Here is a 16539-nt window from a genome sequence, read left to right as displayed (position 1 = left end):
TCCGACGCCACTGCCTCTGCCAGCACGACGGCATCCAGGCTGATGGAATCCACCGATGCCGTCGTGCACGTGCCCTGCCAGATGATGCCGGCACATCCTCCATCTGCAGGGGGACAGTTGCTGGTGTGTCCACCCCTGCTGGACCTTCGACTCCCGACTGTGGCAGGGATGGGGTCCCCACCGAGCTGGCTGCGTTGGTCGGGGCAGGTCCACAGGGGGCCCTGGTGGCATCTGGGCCGGAAGACGGCATGGAGCACGATTGGCGCATAGCCTCCACAGAGGAGGAGAGGGTCGCCAGAAGGCCACACACATGTAGGAAACCCCCGACCATGGCGGCTCCCAAATGGTTCACGTACGCACGGTGCTCTTCGTGATGATGTGCATGCTCCTCCCGGGAAGCATGCACCTCATCACGAATGCCAGCCGTGCGCAACGCGACACCAATCAGGACCCTCTCCACACGGCCAGGGGTCCCCTCGTCCGCAGGTAGAGGAGTGTCAGATGACATGGACATCTCCCCTACCTGCGGACGGGCCTGGGATGGGGCATCCCTGCTGGTGCATGGTGGTGCAGTCACAGTGTCAGGGACAGTGACATGCACAGGCACCTCCACGGCGACCTGTGCTGCCTCCTGCCCCTGGTCCTGGACTGCACCACTTGCACCAGCGGGGATGCCCCCACCAGGCCCCAGGTGTGGCTCAGTAGCGGCCTCCTCCCCCTCTGTGGAAACCACCAACCTGGATGTCTCCACGCCGTCTTCCGCCGGTGCAAGCCTCTGTGGGGGCTCACCCACCCCTTCCGCTGCAGCCGTGGCGGCATCCCCGCCGCTCTGCTCCACAGCGCCTTCTCCGCCCTCTTCTTCACTTGCCACTGTGTAGAGGGAGACATAGAACACAAGCATCAGGGTACTGTACAATGGTCCCCTAGACAGGAAGCAACAGCAGATGAGTGGCACTGTCATACATCACTTCCATCATGTCCCTCCACAACACATGGGTCAGTGCAGGCAAAACACATACAGTAACAGGCATGGCGCAGGCCATGGACATTGGCATACATGACCAAGGGACTCATGATTCATACAATGTTGGTTTCAAACTCACATGCATCATGGGTCTTTCCATCACATGCACACACCTCACCGTAGTTCCATCCATCTGGCCTCGTACACCACAGACGCAGTGGATACAAGGATGACTAGGCTGCATCAGTGAATCTGAACATTGTCACAGACATGTGTCATGCATCCATGGCGGTTACAAGTCACAGACACGCAGGTCAGACACACACACATGGACACCATACGTGTACATGGGACCAGCACCCATCCCTCACCCCCACCCATGTCCAGGAACAGAGACTGCCATGCTTCCATGTGTCCATTCCGCACAGAGCCCCCCATGTTGCAATAGAACACATGCACCAACCATGTGGTTCACACATCACTGTACTCACATGCCTGACCATGATGTCCCTGCACACACACATACGTACATGGCCTATGTCACACATACAGGCAGGTATCAGACAACCAGCACACTGCAACATGCCCTGTCTCACACAGTAATGCTTGGCCACTTACCGGCCAACTCCAGATGGGTCTGCCTCCGAAGGATCTGGGCGTGGAGCGCTGGGTCTATGCGTTCCAGGACCCTCATCTGGATGTCACTCAGGCGTGCCCGGCCCCCCTCCGCGAGGCGCCGGGCCTTATTGAGGGTCCTGGACCTCAAGTCCTCCCAGCGCTTCTTGATGTGCTTGATGTCGCGGGTTGCCACCCCCTCCGCATTGATGGCAACCACTACATCGTCCCAGATCCTCTCCCGTCCTTCCTTGTTGGCGCGTGGTCTTCCGAAGAGGGCATCATAATGCCCCAGGACATGCTCCACCAGGGCACCAACTTCCTTCTCACTGAAGCTGGTGGCCCTCTGCCTCTCTGGCTGGGGGTCGCCACTGGTCTCAGATGGTGCTTGCCCCGACATGGCGACCCCCGAGGCAGGCGTGGGTGGGCAACTGGGTCCTGGGGCTGGGCTGTGGAGCGATGGTATCCCAGTCGGGAGTCTACTGTTCCAGCAGGGGTGGACACAGCAACTGGACCTCTGCAGATGGCTGATGTGCAGGCACCAAATGGCAGGGCACGGTGGCAGCAGGCAGGCAGGCAGGCAGGCAGCAGCAGATGGCACGTGGGAGGCTGCTCGGGGCACTGGGGGGCACATCCCCAACCATAGGCACAGGCGCTGCCCATGGGAGGGGACAGAGCACGTGGCGAGGAAGCCCGGACCCAGCTTGTGGCCACATTTTTCACCTAAACTCCCACCCCTGCGGAGTGCACACAGGCCTGGCACATACCAGGTGACAATCGATGATGACAAAGTGACAGTCAACTGTCACAACCCTACCACCCTGAGATAGTTGCCATGGAAGTGCCACATCGTCTGCATCCCTAGCTACTTAAACACAAGCTATCCTGTGCAACCAAAATGCACACATATGACATGTGACATGACATGGGCCATACACAAGTATTCCAAGGCGCAATGAGGCAGGGGGGGGGGACAAGGGAACACAGAGAACGGTACTACTAGGCCAGGTGTCATTGAGATTGTGCAAGTGCAGGGGTAGGGGGAAGGGAAAAGTGCAAGGGGAAGGGTGGGGGGGAGTCCAATACAGGGGAAGTAGGCCAAAATAATAATACATAGGTCGCCTGGTGGCAACTGCAAAGGTAAGTGCAGACAAGTGCTGGGAAGGGAGGGCTGTAGGGATAGAGAGACAGTACTGCAGTGCAGGGGTTGCCAGGGTGGCAGTGCAAGTGGACAGTGGCTGGGCCAGGGACCGAGGTTGGTGAGAGTGTCCCAGTAGCAGCTCCTGTGCAGTTCCAGTGAAGAATTCTGCAAGGGAGAGGCAGAGAGTAAGCAGAAGCAAAGAGGAAGGTCTTGAGGTGCTTCCAGAACTGGAGATGGTTCCCATCAAGTTCAAGTCAGGCAGGAAGTCTGTTCCAGGGGGAGGGCCCTGCTGCGGAGAGAAACCTACCCCCAGCCAGTTGCTCTGAGAAGCGGATGACCTGGACATGCAAGGTGTGCATCACACACACCTGCAAAACAGGCCATGGCCATCACTGTCATGTCAGTCAAACCCTCCCAAACATCAACATGACATGGCAAGCAATACCCATACACCGACGCAGTAACGATAAGGTACACATTGCCATGTCCTAAATATACAGTGGCATCGGACAATGATGCCTGACCCGGAATCAGATGAAATGACAGACCAACAAAATGTCCCACCCAAAATAAGTCGTTTCCAAATGCATTGCAACAGTCTTAGACGTAACATCACAATGAATGCCTGTCTATATGCACATTATGCATTGCAAAATCAACACTGCAGCTCATGTGTGCAGTCTCCCACTCCTGCATCACACTGCTCAGCGCACAGCACAGTGAACAGCCATTGCGTGTGATGCACACCCTGAGCATCACATCTAAGTGACAGACTACATCAAACATCAAATTAGGCATGTACTGGAACCATAATCGGTCACAGAACATGTGCTGCCGGGACACAGTGGGCACCAGAAGGCAAACAGTGTACACGTGGATATGCAAGGGTGGGAGTACATGGAGTGCATCCGAGTGCAAGTGTGTGGTTCTGCAGGGACATGCACTCCACATATGCATGTGCACTCAAGTGACCATCAGTGTTCCCTACACATCACATGTGAACATCCACCATGTGTACACCCCAGCATGTCAAACCACAACTATCCCCTCGCACCTGAAAGGAAAACACAACACATGAACAGGCATTGATCAGCAGAACACAACATGTACATAGGACAACAACATTACAATGTCAGAGTTCCCATCACACTGCAAGGCAATGCAACTATCAACAACAACCCCCCCCTCCAGCGCAAATGACCATGACCCACTGAACAACTGCACCTGGGTCATGGAGCCTCCAACCCTCATTTCCACCTGGCCACAGGATCACCTTTACCCTTCGTGTCCATCTCCCACCTTGTGTGTAAAAAGATGCCTGAACCCTCAGAATCCACACTCATTTCCAAAATCACAAAATCCAAGGCATGAAAACGAACCCAAACACCCTCCAGTAGATGACTTGACGTAGCAGTACCTAACAAACGCCAAGTACTACCACAATGATGCAACAACCAAGGTAGCACAGCAGAACAATGTCACGACAGGATGTGAGACATGTGTGGTACATGACATAGGATGATGCACCATGAATGGATGTGTACTGTCACAGGTCCCCTGTACAGGCGCGGGAGTCTCATGAAACAACCACCCACACCATGTCCCGGGTGCCTGCAAGGTCAAACTCACACAGGCCCCTGAGATCATGGTGGGGAATGAGGTTCAGGGATATGCAGTCGGGACAGGTGTAGACACACTGGATGACTGGAATGAGTGGCAGGTGAAGGGAGGAGGAATGAAACATGAAACTAGGGAATGCACGAAAATGTACAACCTGCATGAACACATACACAATCCAAACAAACTTGGACATCATTGTCATGGCCTTCTGTAGTCCAGGCTCAGGAGTGGTACGAACCAACCACCCCCTCTAGGGTTTTGGCGCCTGCAAGTTCGGGGCTTACACAGGCATCCGCAACCCCAGTGGGGAAAGAGGGTCAGGGAACGTTGCTTGGATAGGCACGGGAAGCAGGAACACCGGGTAGAGGGTACAGGTTTCATAATTGCATAGGATCACGGGTGATTAGGGAAAAAAACATACCAAATAGGACCACACATACATCCATGCATCAGTACACTTCCCAGCAAGCCTATGCAGGGCAGTTTGTAAGGAAAACAACAAGACACTTAGCTCTGGTTTTGAGTGTTGGCCTCCTGCCTGCGCACTCTCAGGGCCGGTTACAGGAGCACTGCAATGCTGCAAAGAGAGACACAGTCAACAACCTGTATGTGCCAATTACACAAAACCACAACACAAAACATGCCCCATAGCAACAAACTACTCTACAAACAGACAATCAGTGCTCGATGCTTCGTACCCATATATAACATCACCCCTGTGACGGGTCATGCACAGTCAATGCAGTAAGTCAGGCGCTGGTGGGTGCGTGGCAAATGGAACACCAATGTGTCACAATTCACACAACATGCAATGTTCCCTGGGTAAGCAGACAGACCCATATGGCAAGCCATGACTACAGAGCAAGTTGCGTACCACCATGACCAAAACAAAGTTGGCAGTGCATTTATCATGAAGTACGTGGAATAGACATGCACTGCACCCAAGTATGTCCCTTGCTGTATGTCCCTGTGAGCTGCCCCTTTCCATGTCTCGGAAGGCTACATGGTTGATACAAGTGCCTCAATGAACCTTGGTGTACCGCAGGGTAAGTGCCACTGCATGTGTCCCAGACAACCCTACTATCAACAGCCATCAGTCCACAAACACATCTGAGCTGCATTGTGTGCTTCAACACCAATATTCGTCTAAGCTCACCCTCAGTGCTGTGACTAAGCCTGCATGTGCAACTCGCCTGGTGCAAGCTTTGCTGTGTCGTGGCCCCCCTGTGATGCTCACCTTGCCTGGAGTTCCTTGGAACATGTCAGCAGTTCTAGGATGTGGGTCTGCAATCACTGTGGCTCTGCTCGTGCACACATGTGCATGTGGGCACCAACAAACGGGTCAGGAATTCCGTCGTCCAATGGGCCATGTCTGCTGGCAAAGGTGCTCTGGTGCCTCATCCCCCTGCAGAAAGTGCATGAAACAAATGATTAATGAATCAAAGTGATCTGTGTGTGTCTCATCAGGCATCTCATTACTTGACCTTGTCAGAGAGTCACATCACAAATCACACCATCAGTCCGTCTTTGACTTCCAAAGTGTGGAACACTATCTACAGCATGAATTGCAACAGGCACGTGTACAGGAAAGATATGAGACATAATACACAATGCATAGCAATCAATGTCCACATTAATCATGACACACCCCATCTAGCAAAAGCTGAACAGTGGACAATTACACCTAAATCATCCCCACTAGGGGTGTCAACACAAGTCACAAAGCACCAGACATGCCACAGATATGACAGTCCAAAGCCCTTGTGTAAAATTCTGTAACACTGAACCATCCTTGCGAGCCCATGGATAAGGGAGGCAAGAGTGGCATATGTGAGTCAAGGAACCCAAGCAGCAAACACATACACAAGACAACCATGAAGGGCCCAGCTGGAACAGACAGTGGATGCCTTCAAAAACCACAAGGCACCGCACTGTCACATGAAAGCACAATAGACTACAAATTTTAAACTAACTCAACTATTAACTAATTACACTAACTATGGAAAACCTACATTACCTATTTAAACTAACTATCAAACAGAAACTTAACTAACTAAACTAAAAGAAAAATCAAAAATGGCCACATACGACCCGGGGGGGAGGGGAGGCACCCAGGATGGGGGAGGTACAGGGTGCTGCTCAACATCCACATGCGATGATGCTGAGCCAAAAAAAAATACCTCCATGGGCTCAACGCCTGCACAGCACGACCTATGTGGGAGATAGATGGTCGTCCGAGTCTGGCTCATCCTGGAAAGGAGGACGTGGCACAGTAGCCTGGCCACGCCTAGCCGCAGCTTGCCCCTCGTCGGCAGCAAGTCTGCCGGACAGGTGAGCCTGGTTCTGTGTGGCGATGTTACATAGGTCTGCATGCAGAACCTCACGTGATACACGTGCTTCCTCTTGCAAGGTAGCACGTGTAACACGGAGTTCCTCCTGCAAGGCCTGGCTGGACAACCGCTGCACCTCCCGGCAAGCCTGTAGCTCAGCCGAGATGGTGCGCTCAAGCTGTGCAAACCTCTCCTCTGCCTGCTGCCTCTGGGACATCATAAGGACACCCAGAGTGGATCTGAGGGAGGCATACTCCTCCCTCAGGGCATCCATGTGCGCCTCTGCGTGAGCAGCAATTGCTTGACGCAGAGACGACATTTCAGCCTGGCGTGCCCTGTATGAGGCCGCCATGCCCAGCCTGAGCGAGCGGGCCGTGGACCGTGCCGCCTGCTGCTGGAGAAGCACCTGCCTAGCAGGGGGGAGCACAGATCGGGCCACACGCTCCATGCTGTCAGCGATGTTCTCCATTGCTGCCCCTTGCCGTTCGGAATTGGCAGTCATGTCTTGCTCCCACTCAGTATACAGCGGTTGAGCGCGGCGACCGCGTTGCCGGGCTTGACCCCTGCGGGACCCAAGGACCGGGGGTCCTCGCTGTGTTGGCACCGCCTGCGGCTGCACGACTACATGCCCCCGTCGACGTGATGTCCCAGGCACATCAGTGACTGGTGTGGAGGGTGACCCTGCGTCCCGATCCACCACGGGCGGAGGAACCAAGACTGTCTGATCCCACAGTGCAGGTGTCACAGACAGAGGAGTGTCCACATCAGAATCACTCACCCCTGACACATGGACTTGATGCTCATCCAACTCAACATGGACGTCAGAGTCGTCATCAAGGCTGGACTCATAGGCAGCCAGAGAAAGGATGGACTGCAGCACTTGGTGGTTTTCGTGGCCTACCACCCCACGACCCCCACTAGTGCCGGGTTGATGTGGTCTTACCAACCCTGTGTCTGGCATGACAACACCATCCTCTGCATCCATTGCGTCATCACACTGAAAAATAGAGAGGAAAAGGTCACTACACATGTCAGAAGCACACAACACACACACACACACCGACAGCAAAGGCATCCGGCAGACATGTGACACACAACATATGACCTGGCATGCATGCTGGGTCTACTTTGAATAGCTACTGTGATCAGACCTGTTGAAAGGTGGCAGTTTGCATGGAAGTGGGTCTATGCAGTGCTGAAAATGTGTACGCCACTCACTACCTACATGTACAAGCACTCCATGGTGTGTGCCAGGAAATGTGAAGGCAGTGCAATGTCAAATTCAGACATCACGTGCATTGTGTATTCAATGTGTACCATGTCTAGCAGCCAAGCACCCCTCCACCCCAGTACCAAAGCAGGGATGCCTAGCATGGTATCAAAAGGCTGCCCATACACCTGTGTATTGACAAGCAGTGTTGACTGGCATCAACAGCTTAATGTGATTCAAATTACAACACTGCAAATGATGCTGGGACAGTGGGCAGGACAAATGATGGAAGATCCGGAGGCCGGCCACGTGTGAAGAAGACACGACAAGAGTTGGACAGAGTCATTGGCCATTGAACAGGCTGAGGCTTGTGAGCCACACAGATTGTCAGAGCCTAAACATGTGTGCAACGCAGGACTGAGCCACAGTTGACATGGGGAGGCCGATAATATGGCAGGCAATGTATGTAACCAAGGACTCATATTACAGTGATCATCCAGTCAAGGATACATAGGGGCATGCGTGCAATGCACATGGAGCATGAATGGGCACTCATGTCCCTGCGGGACATCTGACCCATGCACAGTACAAGTGGGATACCCTGCATCGAGTACTAAGGCTGTACCACACGGCATATGTCTGGCAGTTTCTAAGCTGGAAGTTAGCATCTACACAGGACACATGAACAAGAAACTACACATTGGCAAGAATGTAGCAGACCAGTGCAAAGGTGGAACTGGGGTGCAGAGTGGCGGAGGAGGGGCAAGGGAGCATGCCCACATGGAGTCCCGCATGCAGGCAGAGGAGACATGCATGACGGTAGCATTGCATTACTTACACATCAGAACCATGTACACGTCACATGTAGCAGCAATCATGCACAACACATCCCACAAGTGAAACACACACGTCCTCAACAACTACGCATCAACACTCACTGGACTGGGCATCAAAGTCCAGCATCTCTCCCACACCTTCGACCAATTCTGGTGGTATGAACTCCGCAACGAGAGCCTCATGCGGAGTGAGTTCTTCCTCCTCTGGTGCAGGCCCACCGCCAGTCACCAGAGTCAAGTTGTAATTTGAGGCACGCTTAGCCTTAGTGCTGCGCTTGATGTCATTCCAGCGCTTTTTGCACTCCTGCGCCGTGCGCACCTCATGGCCGAATGAACTGACATGTTCCGCAACATGCTTCCAGTGGGTGTCACGTTGGGCAGCCGTAGTCTGACTATTGGCACCCACTAGCATGTCACGGCTGTGTCCCCGCACGTAGTCCACGAGGAAGTCCAGTTCCTGCTTACAGAAAGGCTTCTTCCTCGACGTGCAGGAGGTCGTGGCTGTGTGTGGGGTCCCAGCCTGTGCTGCAGGTGCAACCTTCCTCCTCTTGGACTGTGGCACAGACCCTGGCTGGCTAATGCCGCCCTGACCAGTATGGCCAGTGGGTTCGGTGGATTGAGCCGAGGGAGAGGCAGGTGGAGGGATGACCAAAGGCCTGACTTGTGTCAGTGGCAGCTGGGTGCCCACTAATGGACCCTGCGCAGCAACATCAGCTGTGGCAGGGTCATTGACCGCAACGGTCCTGGTTGGCAGACTCACAACCGGGGTGCTGTTGGGTGCATCTGCCCCTGCACTTGCCAACACCCGGCTGTTCGGGGCAGCAGATGACATGACTGCCCCAGGGACACGTGTCTTGGTCTGAGCAGCCCGGCGTGCCCCTATGGTTTCCCCCCTGGCCTGTTGGAGATCTACCAAGGGCTCTTCAAGTGCTAACGCAGCCTGCGCTGGCAGACCCTGAGCCTGGGTGGCGGTGTCCACAGCTGCACCTGCAGCTACCGCTACCCTTGGGCCCGTGGCAGTCGATGGAACGGACTGCCGGGTCATACGGGTGCCAGTGCCAGATGCAGGAGCTGCATCCCCCGGAACCACAGGGGGTGGTGGCATGGCTGCACCAACACATAGCACAACATTGTGCTCAAGTGGCGCACCCCTGCCTCTTCCCCCTCTGTGGCTGCCCTGGACACCCTGGAGTCCCCCTACTCCCTGGTCACCACGGCCACGTCCCCGACCACGCCCGCCACGAGGAGTACGCCTAGCTGAGGCGCCCCTCACCTTTGGTGGCCTCCCAACCATGGCACAGATGTAATAGTGCTGGCACAGATGGAGTGGTGCCAATGGGAGGTGTACAGCACAATTGACCTGGGCAATTGGGGTGAAGGCGGTGGGAAGCAAGATGTTAACAGCCCCCCTGCACCTGCAAGGCTGTATGTGACCCCGGTGATGTGGTGACGGGTCACGCAACGCTCAGGCACCCCAAAACTGCAGTAAAACCGTGCACGCAACCCTGCAGCCTACGTGCGTGGATTTAACCTCCCGCAGTACGCGGTGGCACCCAGTAACACGAATAACGCGTACGCGTGGGACACGCAGGCTACGATGACATCGAAAATGGGTGCAATACACAGGGGCACCCGCAGTGGGAAAAGGAGCGTTTGCGACTCACCGTCTGACTAGCGCGATGCAGAAAAACACGCGTAGCCAATACCCCCGCCAAAAGAAGAGATACGTCCTTGAGAGCTGTGAAGTAGATGGCACGCGAAACAACTGGAAGCAGCAACACACGTCGGTCTCCACGGAAGGCACGTACAGCGAACTGCTGGGCCCGCTTACCTTTAACCTGTGCTGAGGGAAACGCACGCGCGCGTCACGTCACATGCGGACGTGCAGTTTTTCACGTGCGATTACGCGCATTACACGCGGACGTGCAGTTTTTCACGCGCGATTACGCGCATTACACGCGGACGTGCAGTTTTTCACGCGCATTACAAGCGGACGTGCAGTTTTTCACGCGCGATTACGCGCATTACACGCGGACGTGCAGTTTTTCACGCGCGATTACGCGCATTACACGCGGACGTGCAGTTTTCCACACGCGATTAGCCTGGGTACGTGTGTTTCCGGGTGCGCGGGTAGTTCCACACGCGATTAGCCTGGGTACGTGTGTTCCGGGGTGCCGTGAACTTTCACACGCGATTGGTTGAAATCCACGTGTGTTCTGTCATCACGTGCAATGAGGGATACACCCTCGCACGTCACGTCACAGACGTGCTCATGCTCTGAGGGCCTTTGGTCCAATGAAAATGCGTATGCGTGCAGACGCGCTTACGCGCTAAGGGCCTTTCCTCGAATTACACGCTGACGTGCAGATTTTTCACGTGCCAAATCACTCCGTATCAAGCTGGCCACGCGAATACAAACGGAAGACCACGCTCCTGCCCAGAAGGCCGAATCACTGCCCCCCAGTGCCCCGAGCAGCCTCCCACGTGCCATCTGCTGCTGCCTGCCTGCCTGCCTGCCTGCCTGCTGCCACCGTGCCCTGCCATTTGGTGCCTGCACATCAGCCATCTGCAGGGGTCCAGTTGCTGTGTCCACCCCTGCTGGAACAGTAGACTCCCGACTAGGATACCATCGCTCCACAGCCCAGCCCCAGGACCCAGTTGCCCACCCACGCCTGCCTCGGGGGTCGCCATGTCGGGGCAAGCACCATCTGAGACCAGTGGCGACCCCCAGCCAGAGAGGCAGAGGGCCACCAGCTTCAGTGAGAAGGAAGTTGGTGTCCTGGTGGAGCATGTCCTGGGGCATTATGATGCCCTCTTTGGAAGACCACGCGCCAACAAGGAAGGACGGGAGAGGATCTGGGACGATGTAGTGGTTGCCATCAATGCGGAGGGGGTGGCAACCCGCGACATCAAGCACATCAAGAAGCGCTGGGAGGACTTGAGGTCCAGCACCCTCAATAAGGCCCGGCGCCTCGCGGAGGGGGGCCGGGCACGCCTGAGTGACATCCAGATGAGGGTCCTGGAACGCGTAGACCCAGCGCTCCACGCCCAGATCCTTCGGAGGCAGACCCATCTGGAGTTGGCCGGTAAGTGGCCAAGCATTACTGTGTGAGACAGGGCATGTTGCAGTGTGCTGGTTGTCTGATACCTGCCTGTATGTGTGACATAGGCCATGTACGTATGTGTGTGTGCAGGGACATCATGGTCAGGCATGTGAGTACAGTGATGTGTGAACCACATGGTTGGTGCATGTGTTCTATTGCAACATGGGGGGGTCTGTGCGGAATGGACACATGGAAGCATGGCAGTCTCTGTTCCTGGACATGGGTGGGGGTGAGGGATGGGTGCTGGTCCCATGTACACGTATGGTGTCCATGTGTGTGTGTCTGACCTGCGTGTCTGTGACTTGTAACCGCCATGGATGCATGACACATGTCTGTGACAATGTTCAGATTCACTGATGCAGCCTAGTCATCCTTGTATCCACTGCGTCTGTGGTGTACGAGGCCAGATGGATGGAACTACGGTGAGGTGTATGCATGTGATGGAAAGACCCATGATGCATGTGAGTTTGAAACCAACATTGTATGAATCATGAGTCCCTTGGTCATGTATGCCAATGTCCATGGCCTGCGCCATGCCTGTTACTGTATGTGTTTTGCCTGCACTGACCCATGTGTTGTGGAGGGACATGATGGAAGTGATGTATGACAGTGCCACTCATCTGCTGTTGCTTCCTGTCTAGGGGACCATTGTACAGTACCCTGATGCTTGTGTTCTATGTCTCCCTCTACACAGTGGCAAGTGAAGAAGAGGGCGGAGAAGGCGCTGTGGAGCAGAGCGGCGGGGATGCCGCCACGGCTGCAGCGGAAGGGGTGGGTGATCCCCCACAGGGGCTTGCACCGGCGGAAGACGGCGTGGAGACATCCAGGTTGGTGGTTTCCACAGAGGGGGAGGAGGCCGCTACTGAGCCACACATGGGGCCTGGTGTGGGCATCCCCGCTGGTGCAAGTGGTGCAGTCCAGGGCCAGGGGCAGGAGGCAGCACAGGTCACCCTGGAGGTGCCTGTGCATGTCACTGTCCCTGACACTGTGACTGCACCACCATGCACCAGCAGGGATGCCCCATCCCAGGCCCGTCCGCAGGTAGGGGAGATGTCCATGTCATCTGACACTCCTCTACCTGTGGACGAGGGGACCCCTGGCCGTGTGGAGAGGGTCCTGATTGGTGTCGCGTTGCGCACGGCTGGCATTCGTGATGAGGTGCATGCTTCCCGGGAGGAGCATGCACATCATCACGAAGAGCACCGTGCGTACGTGAACCATTTGGGAGCCGCCATGGTCGGGGGTTTCCTACATGTGTGTGGCCTTCTGGCGACCCTCTCCTCCTCTGTGGAGGCTATGCGCCAGTCGTGCTCCATGCCGTCTTCCGGCCCAGATCCCACCAGGGCCCCCTGTGGACCTGCCCCGACCAACGCAGCCAGCTCGGTGGGGACCCCATCTCTGCCACAGTCGGGAGTCGAAGGTCCAGCAGGGGTGGACACACCAGCAACTGTCCCCCTGCAGATGGAGGATGTGCCGGCATCATCTGGCAGGGCACGTGCACGACGGCATCGGTGGATTCCATCAGCCTGGATGCCGTCGTGCTGGCAGAGGCAGTGGCGTCGGAGGCAGCAGCAGGCTCGACGTGGGAGGCATCATGGCTCGGGGCCATCAAGATCAGAGGGGCAGGCATCGGCCGGAGGGCAGGAGAACCCTGGGATGGCAGTGTCTTCCGTGTGGGAGCAGTTGGTCCAGCGGATAGGTGCGGAGCGGCAGCGGGCGGAAGAGGAGCGGCTCACCATGGTCAGGGCGGAGTTCTCCATGCGTCGGGCGTTGAGGCGGGCTCAGTGCCTCGAGGAAGCTCGCAGGGAGTTTGAGGTGGACACGGGGTTGTCCCTGCGAGACCGCGGGGCCAGGACAGAGTCCCGCCTCCGGGACATCGACATGGAGTTCGATGCTGCCCTGGCCGGCAACATCACAGAGTGAGCCGCAGGACTTGCCCGCTGCCATTGTATATAGTTCTTTAGTTAGTTAGTGTTAGGTTTCCTTTATTTTTTAAGTTTTTTTTGGACCGCTCGGACAATGGACACTTTTCTGTATATATTTTTTTTATTAGTTAGTAGTAGTAGGTTTCATTTATGGTGTTGGGCTCATGGACCCTGAGATATTCTTGTACATAGTTTGATGTTTGGAAAACATCTGTTGGATTTATATTTGTGTTCACCATGTGGCAATGGTTTTTCCTTATTTTCTCCCCCCATTATTTTTCTTTGGACTACATTAGTTTTTGGATTCCTTTGTTTTTTGATTTTTTCTATTAGTTCTCGGACATGGACCATTTGTTTTGTCATCCCCATTGTTGTGTGTTTTATTTCTTTACTTCATTTTCATCTTTAATACATATATTTATTACTTACATTTGTGGTATTTTCTCATTGGTTTCATGCATGTCATGATATGGGTTTTGACATTCACTTGCACCCATTGTGTATGTGTGTGTGACGGACATGTGTTCATTTACATACTTGCCATTGGGGTTGTATCATGTAATTGCATCTACTATGTGGGTGGATGCAATCCTTGGCTGGGTGTTTGTGCTGGGTATGCTGGCCATTACTGCCATGATTGCGTTTTGTCAGGACCTGGGGGCAGGGGGACATGAGTGGGGGCCTGCAGGGGGGTGGGGGTGCAAGGGGACATGAGTGGGACATGGTTGGGGGCCTGCTGGCAGGTGCCCCACAGTGTTGGGGGGGTGGGGGTGCAAGGAGACATGAGTGGGGGCCTGCTGGGGGGTGGGGGTGCAAGGGGACATGAGTGGGACATGGTTGGGGGCCTACTGGCAGGTGCCCCACAGTGCTGGGGGGTGGGGATGCAAGGGGACATGTGGCTTGGCTGGGGGGCATGCCCATGGTGGATGGGCTGCCTGCGGGACATGACCAGGGGTGCAGGGTAGTCCCCTGTGGTGTGGGCTGCCTGCAGAGGTCGTGGAGGGGGTAGAGGGGAGACCTGGGAGGACCCACACTGGCAATTCACCTCTTCAACTTCCCGCACACCCACGTAATACACTGCCCCACTCGCACAGGCCCAATCGCGTGTAGGATTTCTCGCGCACCCCTGTAATACACGTACCCAGGCCAATCGCGTGTAGAATTTCTCGCGCACCCCCGGAATACACGTACCCAGGCCAACCGCGTGTATATTTTCTCGCGCACCCCTGTAATACACGTACCCAGGCCAATCGCGTGTAGATTTTCTCGCGCACCCCTGAAATCCACGTACCCAGGCCAATCGCGTGTAGATTTTCTCGCGCACCCCTGAAATCCACGTACCCAGCCCAATCGCGTGTAGATTTTCTTGCGCACCCCTGAAATCCACGTACCCAGGCCAATCGCGTGTAGAATTTCTCGCGCACCCCTGAAATCCACGTACCCAGCCCAATCGCGTGTAGATTTTCTCGCGAACCCCTGTAATACATGTAACCAGGCCAATCGCGTGTACAATTTCTCGCGCACCCCTGAAATCCACGTACCCCGCTCAATCACGTATTTGACTTCCCGCACGCCACTTTTTTGATGCGCTGGGACTCTACCGCCTGCCTTCGTGTGGCGGCCCTGTTTCAGCTTGTGCGTGTCTTTAGCTGTGGGTGGCTTTGCCCTATTCGATTCCATGAATACGTGTGGTTCGAGTGCATGTGGGCGTTCCGTCTGCTTCCCTGCAGTACATCCCCAGTTACGCCCTTATTTTCGCGTGTTGTTCCCCATTCCGCGCGTTACGCCCCATGTCCCGCCCACTTTCTGGTGTGTGCGCTGAGGTTGTGCGCTTTCACTGTGCGCGTCGCGCACGCCTTTCGCGATGTTGCAGTGACTTGTGCGCCATGCACGGGTTTGGCGCACATCCCGCGGTGAACACGCGCAGGGACTTCCATGAATCGCACGCGTGCGCGTGTGCCTGTTTTTTTCCGCTTGCGCATGCTTGCGCATGCTTCCGCGAAGATTTTCGGCGCACGTTTGTTCCATGAATCGGCCCCCAAATGTCACTTTGGTTTCCCTAGACCAGTTACAGAAACAGTTGAAGTGAACAACTTCATGTCTTCAGTTAGACGTAGTGTTGAAGGTTAATCACCTAAGAACATGTATTACATAAAAAGAACAGAAGAATCAAAATGTATCAATGATTACAATGGAATCATTGCCCTCTTATGGAATGCAAACATAGATGTATAGTACATTGCATACAATTCCACTGAAGTTGCACGATATGTTACAGCTTACTTAACAAAAGCAGAAAAAACAGAGCTTCAAGACCTCTAGAATGACCTATCATCAGACAAAACACTATCTCAGAAATTGTACAGCTTAGGCATAAAAATGCTCTCTCATAGAGAATGTGGCGCCTATGAAGCTGCAGATCGTTTAACCGGTACTGTTTTGTATGGAAAATCTGAAAATATAGTATGGCTAAGTCTTGGTCCTACTAAATCTAGAAAAAGAGTTCTGAAATCATATGAGGACATAGAAACAATAGCCAAAAAGGATCCCAAAAGCCAAGACATTTTGAACAACTATTTACTAGACACATACTACCCGAACCATGTGTCAATACCACATAGCCCAAAACTTTGCATACAAAAATAATATAAAACCTGATGAAAACAAAGGTATATATAGAGTGACAGATTGTGAAGGCATCTTAGTGAAACTTACCAAACGAAGCTTACTTAATAATGTTAAATTGTCATTAAAAACTCCTAAATAGAAAGAACTATATTACATGGCCCTGCTA

This window comes from Ambystoma mexicanum, chromosome 6q, assembly GCF_040938575.1.
Source record: "Ambystoma mexicanum isolate Mex_15411 chromosome 6q, UKY_AmexF1_1, whole genome shotgun sequence".
Lineage (NCBI taxonomy): Eukaryota > Metazoa > Chordata > Amphibia > Caudata > Ambystomatidae > Ambystoma > Ambystoma mexicanum.
This window is presented reverse-complemented; position numbering follows the sequence as displayed.